At 43.1% G+C, this 23,775-nt stretch overlaps 2 protein-coding genes across 3 annotated transcripts in view; one reads left to right on the top strand and one right to left on the bottom strand.

The window, feature by feature from the left end:
• Positions 1-10,015, bottom strand: part of LOC122564371 (protein DEK) — a 104,703-nt gene extending 94,688 nt beyond the window's left edge. Inside the window, exon 1 of the mRNA XM_087978613.1 lies at positions 9,994-10,015. The gene's annotated coding sequence lies outside the window, so the exon portion shown is untranslated. The remainder of the gene's footprint in view (positions 1-9,993) is intronic.
• Positions 10,016-10,046: 31 nt separating this feature from the next.
• Positions 10,047-23,775, top strand: part of LOC122564373 (E3 ubiquitin-protein ligase RNF144B-like) — an 85,659-nt gene continuing 71,930 nt past the window's right edge. The window contains exon 1 of one of the 2 annotated variants that reach the window (XM_087978619.1): positions 10,047-10,552. The gene's annotated coding sequence lies outside the window, so the exon portion shown is untranslated. The remainder of the gene's footprint in view (positions 10,553-23,775) is intronic. The other variant, XM_043719154.2, reaches the window with a different exon arrangement.

The raw sequence follows: 23,775 nt of genomic DNA, 5'->3' as shown, positions 1-23,775 counted from the left end.
AGCAGTCACTATTCAACTGTAACAAGTTCTGGACAATATCCAGGCTTGGGCTGGCAAGTGGCAAGTAACAGTGCGGCATACATATGCCAGGTAATGACCATCACCAATAAGAGAAAATCTAACTACCATCTCTTGACTTTCAATAGTATTACCATTTCTGAATTCCCCACTATCAATATCCTTGGGGTTACCATTGACCAGAAACTCAACTGGACTCACCACATAACACAAAAGCTACAAAAGCAGACCAGAGGCTAGGAATATTACAGTGAGTAACAAGTCAGGAGTGTGATGGAATACTCCCCACTTGCCTGGATGGGTGCAGCTCCAACAACACTCACGAAGCTTGCCACCACCCAAGACAAAGCAGCCTACTAGATTGACATCACTACCACAAACATTCACTCCCTTCATCACGAGCACTTAGTAATAGCAATGAGCACTATCTACTAAATGCACCGCAGACATTCACCAAAGACCCTCAGGCTGCACCTTCCAAACCTATGACCACTTCCAGCTAGGAGGTCATGTGGGAACACCACCACCACCTGCAAGTTCCCCTCCAAGACACTCACCATCCTCACTTGGAAATATTTCGCTACTCCTTCACTGTCACTGCGTCAAAATCCTGGAGTCAACCCCCAGCATGTAAACTGCAGCGGTGCAAGAAAGTGGCTGACCACCAGCTTCTCAAGGGAAACTGGGAATGGGCAATAAATGCTGTCCAGCCAGCGATGCCCATTTATCAAGGATTAATAAAAAACATTGAAGTCACCTTCGCAGCCATCAGCAACAGATGGTGAAATGCTCCAAATAACACGAGATCATCTTCCATCAGTATAAACAAGCTAGTGACCATCTAACCTGACAGCTGCAGCCTTCAGAGACACTGCTGCTCTGACAGGTCAAGGAGGTTAACTGCTGATGTATTGGCCCTGTGCACACCAACTTCTGCCTGCATTGTTTCAGGCATTCCCCGTATTAGAGTCTGCAATATTTGGTCCAGCTTGATCCCCTGACTATTGTGGATACCGTACCAACTCCTCAGTGGACTGCCACATTTCAGATTATGTGGACCCTACATTTCCATTTATTATATAACTTTATAGATTAATGTTGTCCCTTTTCTCCCCAAACTGGTGTGAGTGCAATGGCACCATGAGAAAGTGAGAACTGCAGATGCTGGAGATCAGAGTCAAAAAGTGAGGTTCTGGAAAAGCACAGCCGGTCAGGCAGCATCCGAGGAGCAGGAGAATCGACGTTTCGACCTTAAGCTCTTCATTAGGAATTCCTGATGACAACTTATGGTCAAAACGTCAACTCTCCTGCTCTTCGGATGTTGCCTAACTGGCTGTGATTTTCCAGCACCACACTTTTTAACAATGGCACCAAGTCCCTAATAATGCAAAGTATCCAAAATACTCACCTCTGGATGTTTCTCCTGTTAGTGCTAGGTTTACACTATAGACAGACAGTTTATTGCTGATTTCCTCCTTAATATTATTCCAGTAATGGTAGCCTTCCAGCTATGCATTTACCTTCCTTACCTTGCCGAGTTGCTGACATGGACATCTGCAAAAGGATGCATCTGTAAAATGTTCCTAACTTGACATAACTGGCTTCATATTTTGCCCATGAGTTCCCTGCCTGTGCTCTCAACCTGTTCCTCAAAAAACCAAGTGCAAGCCACAAAAATGCCAGTTTACTAGCTGTTTTAGCTTTTTTCTGAGTCTGCTCATCCATCATCCTCGCATCCATCATGACGGCAGTCCCTTGCAGATGAGGATGACTGTGTTCCACTCTCAGTCTTTAGGTGGCTGTGTAGTCCAAAGCAGCTTCCGCAGACTCTGCTACACTTGAGGTAAAAGGTGGGCATGGGAAGAGTTGGGTGGGGTATTGCTGTAGCAGAGCACTCCTTATGCTGTTTTTCCCTGGCTTCCACTTTGTCCTGATGGCAAGTCTCGAGGTGCTCGACCCCTAACCAAACGCTCCTCCTCTACTTTGGACAGTTTTGCACCAGTGATTCCCAGATGTTGGTGGGAATGCTGCACTTTGCCAGTGAGATGTTAATGGTATCCCTGAAGTGTTTCTTCTGTATGCCTGGTGTTCACCTGCCATTTCAGACCTGACAGTAGAATGCCTGCTTGCAGAGTCTCATATTGACCATGGAGATGGTGGGCCCAGCCCATCAAGCCGATCAAGGGTGGTCAGTGCCTCAATGCAGAGGATGTTGGCCTGGTTGAGGATGCTGATGTTGGGTGCATCTGTCTTCCCAGTGGATTCACAGGATCTTGCACAGGCAGCATTGGTGGTACTGCTCCAGCACTTGGAGATGTCTGCTGTAGACAATCCACATCTCAGAGGCAAGTAGGAGGGCAGGAACCACCACAACTCTGTATACCATGACCTTGGTGTCAGAACTGATGTTGTTATCCTCAAACACTCTGTCTCAGGTGACCAAATGCTGCTCTAGCACATGGGAGGTGGTGCTTGTACTTTTCATCAATATCTGCCTTGGTCGACAGAACACTCCCGATGTATTGGAAGCAGCCAATGTTCACTAAGGCCTCCCTGTGGACCTTGTTTATTGGGGATTCTGGACCAGGCTGGTGGAGGAATTTCATTTTGTGGGTGTTTGGGGTGAGACCCATGCTATCATATGCCTCTGTAAAAGTGCTGTTGATGATCTGGAGTTTGTCCTCTGAGTTTGCAAATACACAAGCATCACCCGCATATTGCAGCCCAATGACATTGGTTGGGGTGACTTTGGTTTTGGCTTGAAGGCAACGGAAGTTGAATAATTTCCTGCTGGTTCTGTAGGTTAGCTCCACTTCAGTGGGGAGCTGGTTGGCAGTGAGAGGAAGCATTGCAGCGAGATGATCGAAAACACCTTTGGGACGATGCTTGACGTCGGTCGGAACAGAGAATGGGTTGGTGGTGGAGCCATTTGTCATTACCATGACTTCCATGTTGTCATGGAGCAGGCATAGGATGGTGACACACTTCACGGTGCAGCCAAAGTGGAGAAGGATGCTCCATTATGCTTCCCAGTTGACAGTGTCAAAGGCTTCTGTAAGGTCAAATAAGGCCATATGCAGGGGGAGGTTCTTTCCTCTGCATTTCTCCTGCAGCTATTGCTTAGTGAAAAACATGTCCATTGTGCTTCTCTGTGTTTCCGGAGGGGTTCCTCAGGCAGGAAATGGTTGAGGAGGACAGCAGGGAGATTCCCCTGTAGTTACCACAGTTGGACTTGTTCTCTTTTTTTGAAAATACTCACGAGCGTGACATCTTGAAGCTCTCCCAGGGTGCTCTCCTCCTTCAAGATAAGGTAGACAAAGATGTGTAGCTGCAGGAGCTCTTTGCCTCCACACTTCAATGCCTCTGCAGGCATACAGTCTGCTCCTCCACCAGCCTTATTGTCCTTGACCTGGCGGATAGCCTTCTCGATTTCATTCGGGGCTAGGGCATTGCATACTGTGTGATGCCATCAAGGACGCTTGGGTTGGTGACAGAGCCTTGGTTGAGTAGCTTTCTGAAGTGCTGCCCCCAGAGTAGTTTGATTAATTATTTGTCTTTGGTAAGAGTCACTCCATCCCTGGCCAGCATGGGGTGGGGCCTTGGGTATTTGGACTGTAGGTGGTCTTGACAGCACAGATGAAATCCTACTCATGATAATCATCCATTTGTTGGGCCTCCAATGCTTTTTCCACCCATGTTGTGCGACCTCAGCCTTCAGTCGCCTATAGGTCTGCCTTTTCTCTTCCAAGCGCTTCCGGTTTATCAGTTCTTGGATCTCCTGATCATTCTTGTCAAACCAGTCTTGTGTTTCCTGGTTAAATGACTGACTGAGTTTTTTCAGGCATTGTTGATGGTGGCCTTGAGGGCAGACCAGAGGTTGTTTGAATCTGTGACTTGGTGTTGCCATGGGTCACCATGATCGTGGAGAGGAGCTGATTGCATGAGGATATATTTTTCCGGGTCTTTTTTCCAGGTATTTTCAGAGCCTGCTGATCCACTGAACCAGCCTTTTAAAGTGCTGAATCATGCCCACCACTGAAGTGCCATTCACTCAAAACCAGCTGCACTAGTCAAGACAGCAAAATCCTGAAGCAACCTCTCAGGTCAGAATTTGGTGATAGCAAGAGACTCCCAGGAGGACAGCAGAGGCTTTAGGGATGTTCTGAAAGATCCCTAAAGAGGGACAAACATCTTGTGATGACCAAAATGTCAAATGTTTACATCGGAAGGTACTGAATACATTGGGAGGGTTCATTGGAACATGCAGAGCTGAGAACAGGGCATCAGAGAGCATGATGGTCAAAGTGAACAATTCTGAGGGTATCGAGAGAGTTACTTTGCTGGAGGAGCAGGTAAAGGGTGCTGATAAGAATGAAGGGTTGAGGGGGATGGGGTGGATATCTGATAATATCTTAAGAGACGATTGTTGACAGTAACTTAGTAGTGGGATGGGAGGGAGATAAAGGGCTGGCAAGTGAGAGTGAACCAGAAACCCAGGGTGAAACTTCAAGGGAAGAATATGCATTGCATCAGTGGGGATGACGGGGCCCAGATCAGGGGCTCAGATAAAACATTTTGCCCATTATAATAGATTACATGTAAAATTCTTAACATCTAGTCTGCTTCCTAGATCTGTAAATGCTCATGTGCTACTCCCTCAAAGCACTGTGCTGATCAAGAGAGGTGAAAAATAGCATTCCTTCCCCAATCTCTCCTCTGCTCACTCAGAATTCTGTCTACCCAAATACGACATCATAGAATCCCTGCAGGGTGGAAGCAGGCAATTCAGCCCATCAAGACCATATGACCCTCTGAAGGGCATCCCACCCAGACGCAGCCCTCTGCCCCATCCTCTGCATTTCCTATGGCCGATCCACCTAACCTGCATATCTTTGGACTGTGGGAAGAAAGTGGAACTCCTGCAGGAAACTCACACAGACACAGGGAGAATGTGCAATCTCCACATAGACAGTCGCCCGAGGCTGGAATCGAACACAGGTTCCTGGCGCCATGAGGCACCCAGAGCTAACTACTGAGCCACCATGCCGCCCCTCTCAATCACTCAGAAATCCTCTCCCCAGATGCTTCCATTAAGCCTGACTGGACCCCACTCCTAACTGCGCTAGCCGAGGGCCCCCACCTTGATTCCACACTGGAGTCAGACACATTCCACCCCCCCACACACAGATAAAACTCCTCCACCCTTGCCCCACCTTCCATCTCAGATACTTGCATGCTGGACACCTTGTGCTTTAACCCTAATTCTAATCAATTCTGTCAAAGTCAGACAACTTCAGAGAGGACAACTTCAGCAATTGCTCCTGTTTCCTTATGGCTAAATGTTTACTGTGATGCTTAGACAGCAGCAAGAGGAGGTAACAAGCAAACTCCTCAATCACTGCCTGGAGGAATCTGGAAGACATGTCATCCTCGCAAATCCAAATATGGGATGGGAAGCCAAATTGTAGGATGATCTTGGAAAATCTGGAATGCTTGGTTAACCTGACGATGCACCTGCAGAATCTACAGATTGCCATGAGACTGACTAGCCATGTCCAAACCCATTCAGGCATCTTGATCTGAAGGGAATTCTCAAGGAAGAAGAAGAAAAGATCCAAAGAGTCTATAAAGTGCTTGAAGTACTTGTTCCAGAGGGAGACAATTTGACAAGAAGGACTGTAAAGTTGAACATTATTTCTTATTTTTCTGCCTTTATATTTTTCTGTCAGTTGATGAGAAGATAAAGTTTCATTTAAGTAATGTCTTTTTATTAATTTTGTAATCAAAAATGGCATTGGGTTGTGGCAACAAAACACTTTTCACTGTATCTTCCCAAATATCTGTGACAATAAAATTATTCATTCATTCAGACACGCTGAGAGTGTCCTATCTTGATGTTGGCTCACCCCCAGCTACAACATTCACAGTGTTAGGGGTCACAAGCAGTGTGAAGGTTTGGCATTTGGGTATTGTCTTGGGAGGAAACCTATGGGAGACATGTCGGTGGTTCCTCCTTTGTCTGGGTGTCTGCTGCCACCACCCTGTCTTCTTCAGAGGAAAGGGCATCTGGAGTAAGGTCAAGGTTCCTTGGCTCTCTCTCATCCTGCTGTTGATGCTGAACACCTTGGCTCAAGTAATGGAGTGCTGGTCCTCATGTACTTTTGGCTGCCACTGAACATTTTGCTGAACCCAGATTTCTGTGATAGCTGCCAATCTGTCCAGAGTCCTGAAGAAGGGTGACACCCTAAACGTCGACTTCTGCACCTGCTGATGCTGCCTGGCTTGCTGTGTTCTTCCTGCCACCTGCCAATCTGTCCATGGAGACTGCCAGATGCGCACATGCTGAAGCCAGTACAAAACTGAAGATATTAGTGGGCCAGTGCAATTTTTGGTCCAGTTTATCAAGTGTCTCTGATGAATGTGCTTGCTACTTTTGGAACATTGCGTACAATTCTGGTCTCCTTCCTATCAGAACACGTTATGAAACTTGAAAGAGTTCAGAAAAGATTTACAAGGATGTTGCCAGGGTTGGTTGGTAGGAGTTATAGAGAGAGGCTGAACAGGCTGGGGCTGTTTTCCTTGGAGTGTCGGAGGCTGAGGAGTGACCTTATAGAGGTTTATAAAATTATGAGGGTCATGGATAGGGTAAAGAGACAAGGTATTTCCCTTGGGTTGAGGGAGTCCAGAACTAGAGGGCATAGATTTAAGATGAGAGGGGAAACATTTAAAAGGGATCTAAGGGGCAACTTTTTCACGAAGAGGGTAGTGCGTGTATGGAATCAGCTGCCAGAGGTAGTGGTGGAGGCTAGCACAATTAAAACATTTAAAAGGCATCTGGATGGGTAGATGAATAGAAAAAAGTTTAGAAGGATATGGGCCTGGTGCTGGCAAATGGGACTAGATTAATTTAGGATATCTGGCCGGCATGGACAAGTTGGACCAAAGGGTCTGTTTCTGTGCTGTACATCTCTATGACTACTACTGACTGTCTCTGCATTTGCACAAAGTAAATCACAGCCAAAACAATGGAATAATTTTCAAAGTTTTCAGACAATCCATAACATGGAAATCTTGTAAACGGTGAACAGTGGAGAAGTTCAAAGAGATACATGGACAAACTGATAGCTCGTGTGGATAGGTAGAAGGTGAAGTTCAATGAGAAAAACTATGAAGTGTTCCATTTTGGTACAGAGAACAAGGAGAGACAGTATAAAACAAAGGGTATTATTCTAAAGGGTGTGCAGGAGTGCAGTGACTTGTGTGCATCTGGGTACAAATTGTTAAAGGAAGCAGGACACGTAGGGAGAGTTGTTAATAAAGTACTTAGTATTCTATGTTTCACTAGTAGGGGTATGGAGTACAAGATCAGGGAGTTTATATTGAACTTATATGAGGCACTGATGAGATTTCAGCTGGAGTATTCTGGATGGGTGAGGGTCTGGCCTCTTTGGGGTTGATTGGGGTGGGTAAGAGTGCTTTTGATGCCTGCATTAGAGAAGAGGGGCCATTGGTTTCACAATAGTGGTATAAGTTTCAGCATGTTAAGAACACATTCACAACAGTGATTAATGGGACAGCAGTGCAGCCTCAGCACAATAAAGCTTCTTTGATTGCCTCAATATTGAAGTCTCAACAAGCTCACATGAGCAGTCTACATCCTCTATAGCTAACTTGAAGATTTTCTCGTTGATGAAGTGGGATCGTAAAGTGTGGCATTGGAAGAAGCACAGCAGGGCAGGCAGCATCTGGGGAGCTGGAGAGTTGACATTTCAGGAAGTAGCTGAGGGGGAAGGGGACTGAGAGATAAATACGTGGATGGGGCTGGGGGGCAAGATAGGTGGGATGGTGATGGGTGGATGCAGGTAGGAGTTGTTTGTGATAGGTTGTTGGGGAGGGTGGAGTGGATAGAGGGGGGAAGTAAGATGGACAAATAGGTCAGGTCAAGAGGGCATTGCCAAGTTTCAGGTTCTGGGATGAGATGGGGGCGGTGAAACTGGTGAAGTCGATGTTGATGCCATCTGGTTGTAGGATCCTAAGGCAGAAGAGGAGGTGTTCTTCCTCCAGTTGTTGGGTGGTTTGGATTTGGCAGCGGAGGAGGCCCAGAATATTTAAGTCCTCGGGGAGTGTGAGGGGCAGTTGAAGTGGGTTGCCAGTTTGCCTTTCTCAGCCACTTCCTCAGTGCTAACAATAGAGTGTGAAGGCCACTTCTCAATTTGCAGTGTTACAGCTGGGTGAGGCAGAGGAGAGAGCAAACATGGTTCCAGTGGTATAGTGGCAGTGATGTGGACTTCACCTCTGCATCTACAAAATTGAACTAGAAGGGTACGATGGAGCTTGGATACTTGATTAATTAGGTGAACAGTGGAAGATTGTATTTAAAAATCACTATGGGCCATACTTCATGAAATTCCCCAAAAATGATACTTAGCCAACTGTGAACATTCAGCCCAATGTTTGTTTGTGAATTAGAATCCCAATTTATATAAATGATTTGGATGTGAGCATAACAGGTATATCTAGTAAGTTTGCAGATGACATCAAAATTGGAGGTGTAGTGGACAGCGAAGAGGGTTACCTCAGGTTACAACGGGATCTTGATCAGATGGGCCAATGGGCTGAGAAGTGGCAGATGGAGTTTAATTTAGATAAATGTGAGGTGCTGCATTTTGGGAAACCAAATCTTAGCAGGACTTATACACTTAATGGTAAGGTCCTAGGGAGTGTTGCTGAAAAAAAAGACCTTGGAGTGCAGGTTTATGGCTCCTTGAAAGTGGAGTCGTAGGTGGATAGGATGGTGAAGAAGGCATTTGGTATGCTTTCCTTTATTGGTCAGTGTATTGACTACAGGAGTTGGGAGGTCATGTTGTGGCTGTACAGAACATTGGTTAGGCCACTGTTGGAATATTGCGTGCAATTCTGGTCTCCTTCCTATTGGAAAGATGTTGTGAAACTTGAAAAGATTCAGAGAAGATTTACAAGGATGTTGCCAGGGTTGGAGGATTTGAGCTATAGAGAGAGGTTGAATAGGCTATGGCTGTTTTCCCTAGATAAAAACAAGGACTGCAGATGCTGGAAACCAGAATCTAGATTAGAGTGGTGCTGGAAAAGCACAGCAGGTCAGGCAGCATCCAAGGAGTAGGAAAATCGATGTTTCAGGCAAAAGCCCTTCATCAGGAATATTCCTGATGAAGGGCTTTTGCCCGAAACGTCAATTTTCCTGCTCCTTGGATGCTGCCTGACCTGCTGTCTTTTCCAGCACCACTCTAATCTAGACTGTTTTCCCTAGAGCGTCGGAAGCTGAGGGGTGACCTTATAGAGGTTTATAAAATCATGAGTGGCTTGGATAGGATAAATAGACAAAGTATTTTCCCTGGGATGGGGAAGTCCAGAACTAGAGGGCATAGGTTTAGGGTAGAGGGGAAAGATATAAAAGCAACCTAAGGGGCAACATTTTCACGCAGAGGGTGGTACTTGTATGGAATGAGCTGTCAGCGGAAGTGGTGGAGGCTAGTACAATTGCAACATTTAAAAGACATCTGAATGGATATATGCATAGGAAGGGTTTGGATTGGGTGCTGGCAGGTGGGGCTAGATTGGTAAATCTGGTCAGCATGGATGAGTTGGACCAAAGGGTCTATTTCCGTGCCGTACATCTCTATGACTATAAGTGTGGAAATAGGCCCTTCAGCCCAAAAAGTCTACATCAACCCTCAAGGGAGTAATCCACTCAGACCCATTCCCCTGACTCATCCACCTAACATTCTGGGCAATTTAGCATGGCCAATTCACCTGACCTACACATCTTTGGACTGTGGGAGGAAACTCACGCAGACACGGGGGTAATGGGCAAGCTCCACACAGACAGTTACCCGATACTGGAATCGAACCCAGGTACCTGGCGCTGAGAGGTAGCAGCAACGCTAACCACTGAGCCACTGTGTCTTTGATATATATTTTTCTTTAAATACCATTAACCTTTTCTCAGGATGTTGATCGTCCCAAAGAAGAATTGTTGACTGGAATCTATGGATTAGCTCCCGCATCGAGTAGTTCTTCACAAAACTGAAGTCTTCTTTATCAATATTTAAACTGCTCACAGAGAAAGGAGGAAGTTCTGTGCTCAGTTTCCTGTTTAATCATGGGTGGAGACAGCTTATGACGTGGGTGTCTGCTGAGGTAACTTGCTGTAAAAAAAGAAAGCTGTTGTGTTTTCAAATCAGTCATTCACGAAACCAGTCAGGCCAGCTCACCGTGAAAGCAAAGCTCCCAAAAACTGAAGTGTCTGTTTCTGGTGTGAGGCTGTCTCTGGCTAGGACGTGCGCCTTGGTTGTGTGTGAAGCCTATCGAATCAGCCGAGCTACTTAGAAAGCTGCAGCAGCTGAAAAGTTGCATCGTGTGCCTGCCTGCCTCGGCGTGTGTGTTTTCCCAGGCGTGGGGGGTCTTTCGTATCAGGCTGTCCAATAACTTCAGCAGATAAACAACTTCTACTGATCTCACCTTCTTCCCTTCAGGGCTGGAATTTTCACCTCCCAAGGTATGAAATGTGAAAACAAATGTTTGACCCGTTTTAGTTTTACTTTCTCGCAGTAAAAAAAAAGGTGTAAGGTTGCTATAGAACTCTATTTGGTTGGTATGGAGCTGGGTATTTTTATTTAATGTTTATCCTTTGATTGTGGCATAACTTAGGCATAGAATTTATAGAAAGTAACAACAATTATTTAGAAATGCCTTTCTCAATAAGTAACTCCTATTTACAGCAGTCATACGTGCATAAAACCAGGAGTTCTTTTGATAACATTTAAAACAACCTTGTCACGTAACCACTTTTGGAACACGAAGTGTTTTGGCAAAGCTAAAGTGATTTTTCAAATACCACTCTTTTTGTTTTATCATCTGTTTAGTCTGGAAATGAAAATGATGCTTTTATCTTATCAAACCTAACCATGTTCCTTACTGGTTTCAAAGCCCAAGTATTTTGTGGCTGGGGGTAACCTATTGGTGCTTCTACTTCCAATCAAAATAGTAGATCAAACACTCCAAATATTGTCACTTTCTTGCCCCTGGATTTGTGCTTCTACTCTTCCCTGTGATGAATTATATGTTCCTTGTAGCAGTGGGTTTAAATGCTTTCCACTAATATTTCAGTAAGGTCAATAAAGTAATTTAGTGGCAACATCTGTTGCTGCTAGTACTTTTTTGGGGTTAGTGTTATATGCAAACATGATTTTAAACAACTGGATTGGTTTCAAGACTAATTGGGACCTGAGTTCCAGCACATAATGTATATTGCTGTGTAGCCTTTGGTGGCTGTTTGGTTCTGCTTTGACTGCTGTCAATTTGATGTGGAGTTATCATGCACCCTGTGAGGAAAGAATAGTCTTCTGCTCCATCCCTTGACAGCTTACCTTGTGCTGCTATAATTTGGCTCCAACTTGAAAATGTGACCCTTAAGATGGTAAACCAGAGATGTGCACTGTGTCTCTTTGCTGACAGAATAGGGAGACTTGCTGGTGACAGGCTATGACCAGGTCTTGACAGAAGGTCGCAAAAAGAGGCAAGATGGTGGATAGTGGGACTTAGGAAAACAGTATCCTATCATTGCGAACATGGCCTGATTTCAGTTTTAAAATGGGTAACTTTTTGGGTAGTGGCAACGCTGTCTGAAATTAGAAGGCACAGGTAGAGATTCTTGGTGCTTATGAGATTCAAACTATGTCAAAGAAGAGCACTAACTGTTCCTTTATAATACTGTGGCTGACAAATAACTGTCCTGCATCTGGTTTTGTTGCCATAATGAGAAGAGGTCAATCTAATGAGAAAATGACTTGACTCTTCTGCCCCTTTTACCAGACTATTCTATTACTATAAACTCCAGTAGTTCCATGATCTTGCCCGTCAGGCAGTTTCTTCCTTTTCCAAGTCTGAGAAATATCCTGCCATCAGAAAGAGAAAAGGCAAAAGTGTGAGTTATTGCTATTTTTGATCACCTTGCATAAGATAATTAACAAATGAACCAGAAAGAGACTTGCTTTTATATAGCACTTCTCATAATTTCATGATGTCCAAAAGCACTTTCTAGTCAATGAAAAACTTATGAAGTGTAGTTACTTCTAACTTTTGATTTTCACTCATTTGGGGAATGTGGGTGTCACTAGCTGGCTGGCCAACATTTATTGTCCATCCCGAACTCCCCTTGAAGGTTGTGATGAGTTGTCTTTTTGAACTGCTGCAGTATAGAAGGGAAGGTGAGAAACTTTTAGTGTGGCGATTTAATGAGTTCAAATGCGCTCTCTGAAAAACAGATTGTGGCGCCAGAGACAGTAGTTACTTTCAAAAGGAGTGGATAAATACTTGAATGAAAGATTTGCTTAACTTTGTGAAAGAGCCGAGATGTATGACTAATTTGTGTAGCGTCTTTTGGAGCACCGTTGTGATGAACCAAATGGTTATCTTCTGTGCTTTATGATATTATACTGCTGGATTACTACAAAAAAGTGCTGGTTATTGACTCTCAAAGTTTAACCAATAGGCTATTGAATCCAAATGAAAACAAAGAATAGTTGCACAAAAAGTACAGTGCTGTCACCCCCAAGGGGATGTCCACCAAAAGTCTTCCTTATTCGGTTCAGGGAAAAGTATAAATATAATTCCTTAAACTAATGTCTTCTCTATATTGATGGAAGAGAACTGATAAATTTGGATAGATTTTTGCATGGAGCAAAATTCAGCATATTGTCAAACTGGCGTAGAAATGTTCAAGTGTATTGAATCCACTGTGTGCAATGTTATTTAAGACTGTGAAGGCTGGGTTTCAATTGGTTTGACAGATGGTAAGGATGTTCAGATTATGAACATGGCATGCCACTAGAATGGATTGAAGTGAAGATGAGGAAACTTATTTTGATCTTGATTTCTAACCCAATCAGGAACAGGAATTAAGATTCTATTGGAAGAAACATTTTGCGATAGGTACTAAATTAGTAACTGGGCTGAATCTAGCTTTTAACTAACCACATTAGTGATCAGTCATACCCCTGTTAAATGATGATTTATGGGTGATCACACTAGTGATTCTACAGAATTACCTCCTTTTGGCTTTTCTCCCCAAAGCCTACCTTTAACACATAAGAGTAGTGAAATTTTCAGAATCTTGCTGTTCCTGATGAGGAGTTGTGAATATTGCTGCCATTGATATCACACCCATGTTCCATTAGTCAGGAAGTGTGGCAAATTCAGAATCCAAAATTTTCAATCCTTTTTCTTATTTCTCATTGTGTTCGAATTTTCTAATCCTTATTTTGTCTCAGTTGGGGTTGGGTCATCTGCTATCTTCCCCTGTACAGTCATTCTTCATATGCAAGTCTGAGTAGTAATTGTGAATGATATATTTGGTTTTGGGATACTATAGAGCCATACTGGTTCAGCTGATGCCAAATCCAAGGTCTTCCAGTCAGAATGACTGGATAGTGATGAAGTTATGAGATCCTAGCTATTAATGATGTCACTTGCTGCACCTTTTTTTTATAATTAGCTGACTCATCATTGAAATGGGAATTGATTGTGACAACTTGTCTTGGTATCTTCATGTTTATGGTCAGTGTGTTCAATGTTAAGCGGTAGTTCAGTTGGTTCAGTCGCTAATGCTCTTGCTGAAGAGTCAGAAGCCAAGTCTGATTGCACTCTTGATCATATACGGTTTGACACATCAATGCAGTACTGAGAGGTGCCTGTCTTTTTTTTTTCCGTTTTGGAGGGGCTATCTGTTTTTCTTCTTGGATGGCTATCTTTAATTCATTGAAGTGGAGCCTCCTTTGCCACTTCAGGTGGATTTATTTTCTTCATTCATGGGATGTGGACATTTCTGGCTAAGCCAGCACTCTTATTGTCCATCCCTTTAAAGATGGTTGTGAGCTGCCTCTTTGAACTGCCGGAGTCGGTAGACCCCAATATCATTATTGCCTTGGATTCTTACCCAGTGACATTGAACTAACAGTGATATATTTCCAAGTCAGGATGCTGAGTAGCTTGGAGGGGAACTTTCACATTATGGTGTTCCCATGTATTTGCTTATTCTTCTAAACCTACAACCGTTACCATCTAGAAGGTGCTGTCTAAGTAGCCTTAATGAATTTCTGCAGTGTATCTTGTAGATGAGAAATAGCTGATACTGAGCTTGGTGGTGATGAGAATAAATATTTGTGGATGTTGTGTCAATAAAGTGGGCTGTTTGTCCTGAGTGGTGTCAGAATATTGTTGGAGTTGCAAGTAGGGTGTATTCCATCATACACCTGACTCGTGCCTTGTAGATAGTGGAGTTGGAGGTGAAATACTTTCTGCAGATGCCTATCCTCTGACCGACTCTTATAGCCACGGTTTTAGCTGGTCCAGTTCAATTTCTGGTCAACAGCAAACCCCATGATATTGATAATGGGGGATTTCTGTGCTGGTAAGGTCATTGAATGTCAAGGGATGGTAATTAGATTGTCTCTTCTTGGACATGGTTTGTGCATTGCAAATGTTTTCAATCCAAGGCTTGTGTTTGACATGAGCTGCTTCAGTATCTAAGGAGTCATGAATGGTTTTGAACATTGTGCAGTCATCAGCGAACATCTCCATTTGTGACCTAATGATGGAAGGAAGGTCATTGATGAAGTAATTGTAGACGGTTGGATCTAGGACACTGCCTTAGGAACTCTTGCAGAGATATCCTGGAGCTGAGATGGCTGACTTCCAACAAGCACAGCCATCTTACTATTTGCTAGTATGACTCCAACAAATGTTTCTCTGATTCCCATTGACTCCAGTTTTAAATACAGTTTACTTAGGTTGCAACAATTGACATCAAGTAAAATTTACAAAATCTTTACTCATTTCAAAAGGTGTCAGGTAAGCTGTTAAATATAGACTTTGATTCAGTTTTGACAGGAAGAGGTGAAGATGGGGCTGTTGAATACCTCAAAGGTGAACAAAACATTCTGGGCGATGCATGTTCAACAGGACATCATATTTGGGGAAGAAAATGCAACTATCATTGGCAAAGGTCTGGATGGTATACATTTCAGAAGTCTGAAGCAGGTGGGAAGAAGAAAGTAGAAGATGCAAGCCATATCTTATCAAACCTTTATCAAATCTTTGGTAATGGCAACAATTCCCACGAAGCAGAAGAAGGCAAATTTTACATCTGTGATAGAGGGGAAAATGACAAGCCAGAAGTTATGGATAACCTTAGGCTACTTTTATGAATTGATGGAATTGAGAGTTCTTTCTTGGCAAAATGAAAGAATCCAATAAAGGTTTGCAAAATAATGAAGACTTTTGAGATGGCCAACAGAAAATGATTGTTTCCACTGGTTGGTAAGCTAGTAACAAAAAGGAAATATAATTTCAAGATAACCAATAAGACAAGTGAGGAAGCCAGACGTTTATGATGTTCTGAAAGGATATGGAATCAGGAAAATATTAACACGAATGGCTTAGAAATAAATGTCATGATATCTATTTAGAATAATATTATTAAAATTAATATTATATATTAAGAATAAATTAATGTGAAATAGAAAAATGATTTAAAAGTTATGCAAAAATAGCTATTAGTTGTTTAAGTAAAACAGTTCTTTTTGAAGAATTGGCCCAGTGATGGGCAAATCACCATCTTTTATGCTGAAATTTCTAGCACTCAGATTCTTGTCAAATGCATTCTTATGCCATACAAACCACCATGAGGGTGTGGAGAAATATTATATCTGGGTAATTTACATACTGAACAAGTAACAACAGGATCATGTACATTGTCTCAATAATAAAGATTCGGCACTGTAATAATTACTTCAATAAAAGGTTTGGCACAGTGCAAGTCACATCACAAACAGCAATTGCCTCCAGACAGCAAAACAATCAACAAAATAATTTATCCACTTGTATAAAAATCCTACAGTGTGGAAGCAGGCCATTCGGTCCATCAAGTCCACACTGCCCCTCCTGAAGAGCATCAGACCCACCCCTTTATCCTAAACCTCTAACCCTTTCCCATGGCTAATCTGCCTAGGCTGCACATCCCTGGACTCTAAAGGGAAGTTTAACATGGCCAATCCACCTAACCTGCACTCTTTGGATGTGGGAGGAACCCAGAGCACCCAAAGGAAATGTGTGCAGACTTCCACACACACAGTCACCTGAGGCTGAAAGCAAACCAAAGTCCCTGACGCTGTGAGGCAGCAGTGCTAACCGCTGAGCACTATGCTGCCCATCTCATTGTATCCAGGTATTCACACTCCTGTAAAATGATACAAAATGGAACCTCAACTTCTGAAGCACCATCCAGACCATATACAGTGAGTCCTGACAGTGACTCAAATTGTTTCCTGCTTGTGATTTGTTAGTTGACTGTTCTAAAATATATACCAGCATTAATAAATGTGCACAGTATTAATAGGATGTGAAAATTTGGCTAGCTTATGTTATTCATACTATTCATGCCAAAATTTAATCATCCGTTTATAGATGTAATTATAGCAGAAATTCAGTTAGATTTGACATTTATCAAAATGTTAAGATGAGATGAAGGGAAGAAAAGCAAACATTATTAGTACCTTTCCCAGTGTCTCAAAGTATGTTAAACTAATGAAGTAACTTTGAAGCATTCATAATTGGAGTAATTTGGAAACAAGAAGCCAATTTAAGCACAGTCAGCTCCTATATGTAGTAAATTGATAATATGATGTTGAGTGAAAAATATTGATGGGGATAAGTCCCCTGCTCTTCAAAATCATGATGTGGAATCTTCTGCATTCACCAGAGAAGCCTCTGCATAGTTTAATGTCTCAGCTGAACTAAGACAAATATTTTCCTAGTTCTCAGTGCGAGCATCATCGTACTAAGAAAATAAATCTAGGATTTGTCTAGTAATTTACGTTAAAAGTCAATGAAATATTTCTGTAGTACAGACAGTGTTGTTAAACAGGCAAATGCAGCAGCTATTTTGCAAAAATAAACATTGTTACAAGAAGGAAATGAACAGCCATGCAATTGTTCTCACGCAGTGTTGGTTGAGGAATAAATGTCGACAAGGATTTCAATAAAAGTTGCAGAATCTTGAATCTTTCATACGGAAGTGATGATGGCATAGTGACATTGAACTAGTAATCCAGAGACCCAGGTAATGTTTTAGGGACTCCTGTTCAATTCCCACTTCTACAATTAATGGAATTTGAAGTAAATAAAAATCTGGAGTTACAACTCTAATGATGACCATGTTGTAAAGGGCCAACTAGCCTTCAGGGAAAGAAAATTGTTGCCATTACCTGGTCTAGTCTACATGTAGCTCTTAGAACCATAGCAAAGTGTTTAACTCTTAACTGCTCTCTCAAATGGCCATTCAATTGTTTTAAAAAGTCTCAAAATGGGAATGAAACCCGACATACCACTGGAAATGACAATGGCAGACTTGACCTGCAAGGACCACCTTGCAACACCTGAGGGCTCAAGAAAAAAAATTGTGAGAACTGTCTCAGATTACTCAAGGAACAGCCTGACAGTCAAACTCATTGGATTATCATTGAATCCCTACAGCGTGGAAACAGGCCATTTGGTCTAACAAGTCCACAGCGACCCTCCAAAGAGTACCCCACTCAGACCCATTCCCTACCCTATTACCTTACATTTCCCTTGAATGATGCACCTAATCTACACATCCCGAACACTATGGGCAATTTAGTATGGCCAATTCACCTAATATATACATCTTTGGACTGTGGGAGGAAACCAGAGCACCCGGAGGAAACCCACGCAGATGCAGAGATAATGTGCAAACTGCACACAGTCTCCTGAGGCTTGAATCAAACCCAGGTCGCAGGCACTGTGAGGCAAACTTGCTAACCACTGGGCCACAGTGCCACCTTCTACACTCTGTCCAAGGCAATGCCATCACCATCTGTATCTTTCCCAATAACAGGACAAATTCAGCAGAGGTGGCGGCATTGAATCCTATGCATTCAGGATGCGTCTGTCCATCACATTATCGGAAAGCATGGCTGATGAACATTCCTCAGAAACAAACTCCTAACTTCACATCAACAATAGCCTCCATGTGTGGTGTGGTACCATTACTGTTATTATTGAGATAGACTTTTGAGCAAATCTAGCAACTCCAAACCACATTACTATCAAAGCTAGGAGATCAATCCTGGCATACCACAAGCAGGACTAAACATACCTAAAAATGGCGTGTCAACCTCGTGAATCTACAAAACAGGACTACTTCCATGCTATACAGCAACTGAGACAGACCGAGTTCTACAATTCATAGAGTCATAAGGATGTACAGCACAAAAACAGACCCTTTGGTCCAACTCGTCCATGCCGACCAGATATCCTAACCTCATCTAATCCCGATTTGGAGATGCCGGTGTTGGACTAGGGTGTACAAAGTTAAAAATCACACAACACCAGGTTATAGTCCAACAGATTTAATTAGAAGTACACTAGCTTTCAGAGCGACGTTCCTTCATCAGGTGGTTGTAGAGCCATCCACTTCCACCTGATGAAGGAACGATGCCCCGAAAGCTAGTGTGCTTCCAATTAAACCTGTTGGACTATTACCCAGTGTTGTGATTTTTTTTAACTTAATCTAATCCCATTTGCCCCCACTTTGCCCATATCCCCCTAACCCTTCCTATTTGTATATCCATCCAGATGCCTTTTAAATATTGTAAATGTACCAGCCTCCACCACTGCCTCTGGCAGCTCATTCGATGCACACACCAGTTGCCCTTTAGGTCCCTTTTAAATGTTTCCCCTCTCAACCTAAACTTATACCCTCTAGTTCTGGACTCCCCCCCCCCCCCCCCCCCCAACCACCCCAGGGAAAAGGCCTTGTCTATTTATCCTATTCATGCCCCGCTTGATTTTACAAACCTGTATAATATCAGCCTCCGATGCTCCAGGGAAAACAGCTCCAGCCTATTCAGACTCTCCCTATAGCTGAAATCCTCCAACCCTGGCAATATCCTTGCAAATCATTTCTGAACCCTTTCAAGTTCTGAACCCTTTCTTTCATCCTTTCGATAGAAGGGAGACCAGAATTGCATATAATATTCCAAAAGTGGCCTAAGCAACGTCCTGTACAGCTGCAACATGACCTCCCAACACCTGTACTCAGTGCTCTGACTAATAAAGGAACCACCTTCTTCACTATCCTATCCACCTGTGACTCCACATTCAAGAAACTATGAACCTGCACTCCCAGGTCTCTTTCGACAAACAAGGGATCAGACATAAGCAATGCAGTCTTGCCACATCCAAACATGAATGGTGGTGGCTGATTAAACAACAACTCCTTATTGAAGGAAACTTCACAAATATCTCCATCCTCGATGATGGGGAGCCCAGAAGATCATGCTAAGGATAAGGCTAGAGCATTTACAACAATCTTGAGTGTGGGATGCTGAGTACATGATCCATCTTAGCCTCCCACAGTGATCCTCAGCATCACAGATTCCAGTCTCCAGCCAATTCAGGTCACTTGACATGACATCAGAAATTGGTGGCAAGCACAAGACACTGCAAATTGCAGTAATAATACTGAAATCCTGTGCTCTAGAGCTTGGTGCGCCCCTAGCTAAGATGTTCCAACAACAAAGCACTAACACTGGCATCTACCCAACAATGTGGAAAAATGTCCAAGTATGTCCTGTACACAAAAGGCAGAACAAATCCAACTTGGCCAATTATCGTGCTATCAGGTAACACTTAGCGCCAATGAGCAGGTTATAGCTCAGTTTGGGCTCCCCCATGGCCACTCAGCTTCTACCCACATTACGGCCTTGGATAAAAGAGCTGACTTCCAGAGGTGAGGTGAAAGTGACTGCCCTGAACCACAAGGCCATATTTGATGGAGGGTGGCATCAAGGAATCCCAGAACAATCAGCCAGTGACTTCCATATTCCACTGTGAATTTAATAAAAAATGTTCTTGGGACTTCCCATTTTTCCTGAATTTTCTTTTGTATTATTCCTAATATCTCTTTAGTTTATGCTCAAGGCTTTTACGCTTGACCATAATTTCTTTTGAATTTCCTTTCCCTATCCCTTTTGAGTTTTCTTTTTAAAAATTACATATACTGTGGAAGTCCATCTCTTGAAGGAATTCCTCAGAATCCTATTTGGAATACCTTTTAACCTATATCACTTATTTTCGACTTGAAAATCTCTCATTTGTGCTGTATGTGATCTGACATTTTCTTTCTCAACCATTTAATTTGAATTAGTTATCCTTCCATTCCAAGAAAATAGGCAATTTGATTTATAGCAGCACCCTGATAAAATGATACTTTTAAAAAAAAAAGCTTTGTCCTACCTTTGTTTAAAAGAAACCCAACTTGGTTTGTTGTAATTATTTTCAAAACGTTCTTTAGTGTTATCACCCACATCCCTTTTTTGTTGGAGAGACATTCAGCATATAAACAAAGAAATGGCCTGGGATGCAATCTTAAAAACTCCCTCTTTTTGACTTTTATCTGATTTAAGTCTACAGAAAATACAAAGCCCTTGATAGAGATCACATTCATTAAGACTTGTCCAGACTTCCATTGCAAGAATCAATTTTGTTGACGCAGGTGCAGAAGGGAAAATTTTGCTTGATGAATATCTTTTTGATGTTATGACTTTTTTATGAGCTATTAACAATTTTGAGTTGCACAAAATTCAAGAGGAGTTAAGTTCTTAAAACTTCAATATTGAAGCTTTAAAGGTTTGGTTGTTTCAACAGCTTTTTAAAAAAATAAAATCGTGAATGGATGTTTCTAAGCCCTTCCACAAGTACCATTCTAAGTATGAGGCTCATTAAAAGCAAATTACTGCAGATGCTGGAATCTGAAACCAAAAGAGAAAATGCTGGAAAATCTCAGCAGGTCTGGCAGCATCTGTAAGGAGAGAAAAGAGCTGACATTTCGAGTCTAACTGACCCTTTGTCAAAGCAGCTTTGACAAAGGGTAGTTAAACTTGAAACGTCAGATCTTTTCTCTCCTTACAGATGCTGCCAGACTTGCTGAGTTTTTCCAGCATTTTCTCTTTTGGTTTATGAGGTTCATTAGTTCTGTGCTGTGTGTGTACTTGGAGACCAGGCATGGAAGTATCTTGAGTTGACATACGGGGTGGAAAGCATGAGTTGGTAAGAGAGATCTGAGGGCTGAAAATACAAGCAAATTACTGAAGTGAATTCTCAGATTAGCAAGACTGGCCTTAGAATCCCTACAGTGTGGAAACAGGCCCTTCAGCCCAACAAGGAGATAGTGAGGACTGCAGATGCTGGAGATCAGAACTGAAAAATGTGTTGCTGGAAAAGCGCAGCAGGTCAGGCAGCATCAAAGGAGCAGGAGAATTGACGTTTCGGGCATAAGCCCTTCTTCAGGAATGAGGAGGGTGTGCCAAGCAGGCTAAGATAAAAGGTAGGGAGGAGGGACTTGCAGGAGGGGCATTGGGAATGCGATGGTGAAAGGAAGTCAAGGTGAGGGTGATAGGCCGGAGAGGGGGTGGGGCCGGAGAGGTCAGGAAGAAGATTGCAGGTCAAGAAGGTGGTGCTGAGTCCGAGGGTTGGGGCTGAGAAAAGGTGGGGGGAGGGGAAATGAGGAAGCTGGAGAAATCTGCATTCATCCCTTGTGGTTGGAGGGTGCCTAGGCAGAAGATGAGGTGCTCTTCCTTCAGGCGTCGTGTTGCCATGGTCTGGCGATGGAGGAGGCCAAGGACCTGCATGTCCTTGGGAGGGGGAGTTAAAGTGTTCAGCCACGGGGTGGTTGGGTTGGTTGGTGCGGGTGTCCCAGAGGTGTTCTCTGAAACAAGTCCACTTCGATTCTCCGAAAGCAACCCACCCAGACCTATTCCCCTACCATCTTATATTTACCCCTGACTAATGCACCTAACCTACAAATCCCCGAACACTCCTGGCAATGTAGCATGGTCAGTTCACCATACCTGCACATCATTGGATTGTGGGAGGAAACTGGAACACCCGGAGGAAACCCATGCAGACACTGGGAGAATGTGCAAACTCCACACAATCATCCAAGGCTGGATTCGAATCCGGGTCCCTGGCGCTGTGAGGCAGCAGTGCTAGCTAACCACTGGGCCATCGTGCCGCCTTTCAATTGGCTCACCTTAATACTGCTCTTCTGGGGACAGCAGGCCCAGATGGACCCTATGCCCACCATAGTGAAGTGAAACTTGGGTCAGATGAGACAGATTTGCAAGGTTGAGGAGTTTGCTCATGTGAGCTATCTGCCTTGGTAGCAAGAAGCAGTTAATTGGTTCCATTTTCAAACTCAACAGCTCTGGCCTCAAACCCGCCCATCTGGACAACTTCTGCATATGTGTGATAGTCCTAGAATTGTTCAATATTATTAATCTCCCACGTTTTGCATTGCGAATTACGACAGATAAAATAATCGGAGAGTGATAGAATAGTTGATAGTTGAGGCAAGACCATATTATTAGTTACTTTACATGTTAGAGGACAGAGGCAAATTGTGTTTCCCGCTGATTTTTATCAGGGGTCAGAAACTCCCACTGATTTTCCAGAAATTAGCAAATTAGTGACCAGAGGTTGGGCAAACTTTCCAGTGACCTCTGCAAACTACTTTCAGCATTAAAAAAGCAGCACATGTCCTTTTCAGGAAAGAGAGAAGGCCACTCCATTTTTTTTTAAAGTGCCTACTGCCTGATTTTAAAAAAAAAATTGCCTTAGCAGCTGCATTATCATATGTTGACAATCTGACTTTAATGGGCCTTTTAAAGTTTTTTTTTATTGGCTACCATTGTTTGCAGGAAGGCATCCACCCACCCTACCTTGAGGAAAATGACCGAGGAGCAGAATGCTGCAGGCAAAATGGCACAACGACTGACCTATGACATGAGATTCCACATGTGCCCACTCCCCCCAATTGAGACCAGAATGTTGAGCCACAGTTTTAGATTAGATTACTTTAGATTACTTACAGTGTGGAAACAGGCCCTTTGGCCCAACAAGTCCACACCGACCCTCCGAAGTGCAACCCACCCATACCCCTACATTTACCCCTTTTAATTTAGCATGGCCAATTCACCTGACCCGCACATCTTTGTGACTGTGGGAGGAAACTGGAGCACCCGGAGGAAACCCACGCAGACACGGGGAGAATGTGCAAACTCCACACAGTCAGTCGCCTGAGGCGGGAATTGAACCCGGGTCTCTGGCGCTGTGAGGCAGCAGTGCTAACCACTGTGCCACCGTGCCGCCCATGTCTTAGTCACATGGTATGAGTACAGGGCTTAGGTAATCAAGTACACTTTTTTTGATTTGAAAGTAGATCTAAGGCATCGTGTATTTTAGAAATGAACTTTAAAAGGTTAAACTTTGATTTTATTTTTTAGCATGTACCAAATTTAGTCACTGCTAAATGCAAATTAACAAGTACTTCATAAACCTATTCAAATGTTCTTTTTTTTTTCAAATGACTGTTTAACAAGAACTATTTTTGGGAGACTTGGGGAGTAAGTTAAAATGATGATGTGACCTCACTCAGTTACAAGTTGAATCTTTTACTGAAGCATGTATTCAGTCCTGATACTTAATTATTCATTTTCAAAACAATAAAGACTTATCCATTGAGTTTGAGCTCAGGTAGCACTCAATGGCACGAGCACAGTTTATTTGTAAGACTATTTTGAGGGAGGAGGGCAATGCTTCAGGTTCTGGGTCTGGAATTCTGTACTTGATGAGATTCAAATG

The sequence above is a fragment of the Chiloscyllium plagiosum genome, unplaced genomic scaffold (genome assembly GCF_037043375.1).
Source record: "Chiloscyllium plagiosum isolate Xiang-an unplaced genomic scaffold, Cpla_swu_hap1 HiC_scaffold_34, whole genome shotgun sequence".
In the NCBI taxonomy this organism is placed as follows: domain Eukaryota; kingdom Metazoa; phylum Chordata; class Chondrichthyes; order Orectolobiformes; family Hemiscylliidae; genus Chiloscyllium; species Chiloscyllium plagiosum.
Note: the sequence above shows the minus strand (reverse complement) of the source record. Positions and strands in the feature narration are given on the sequence as shown.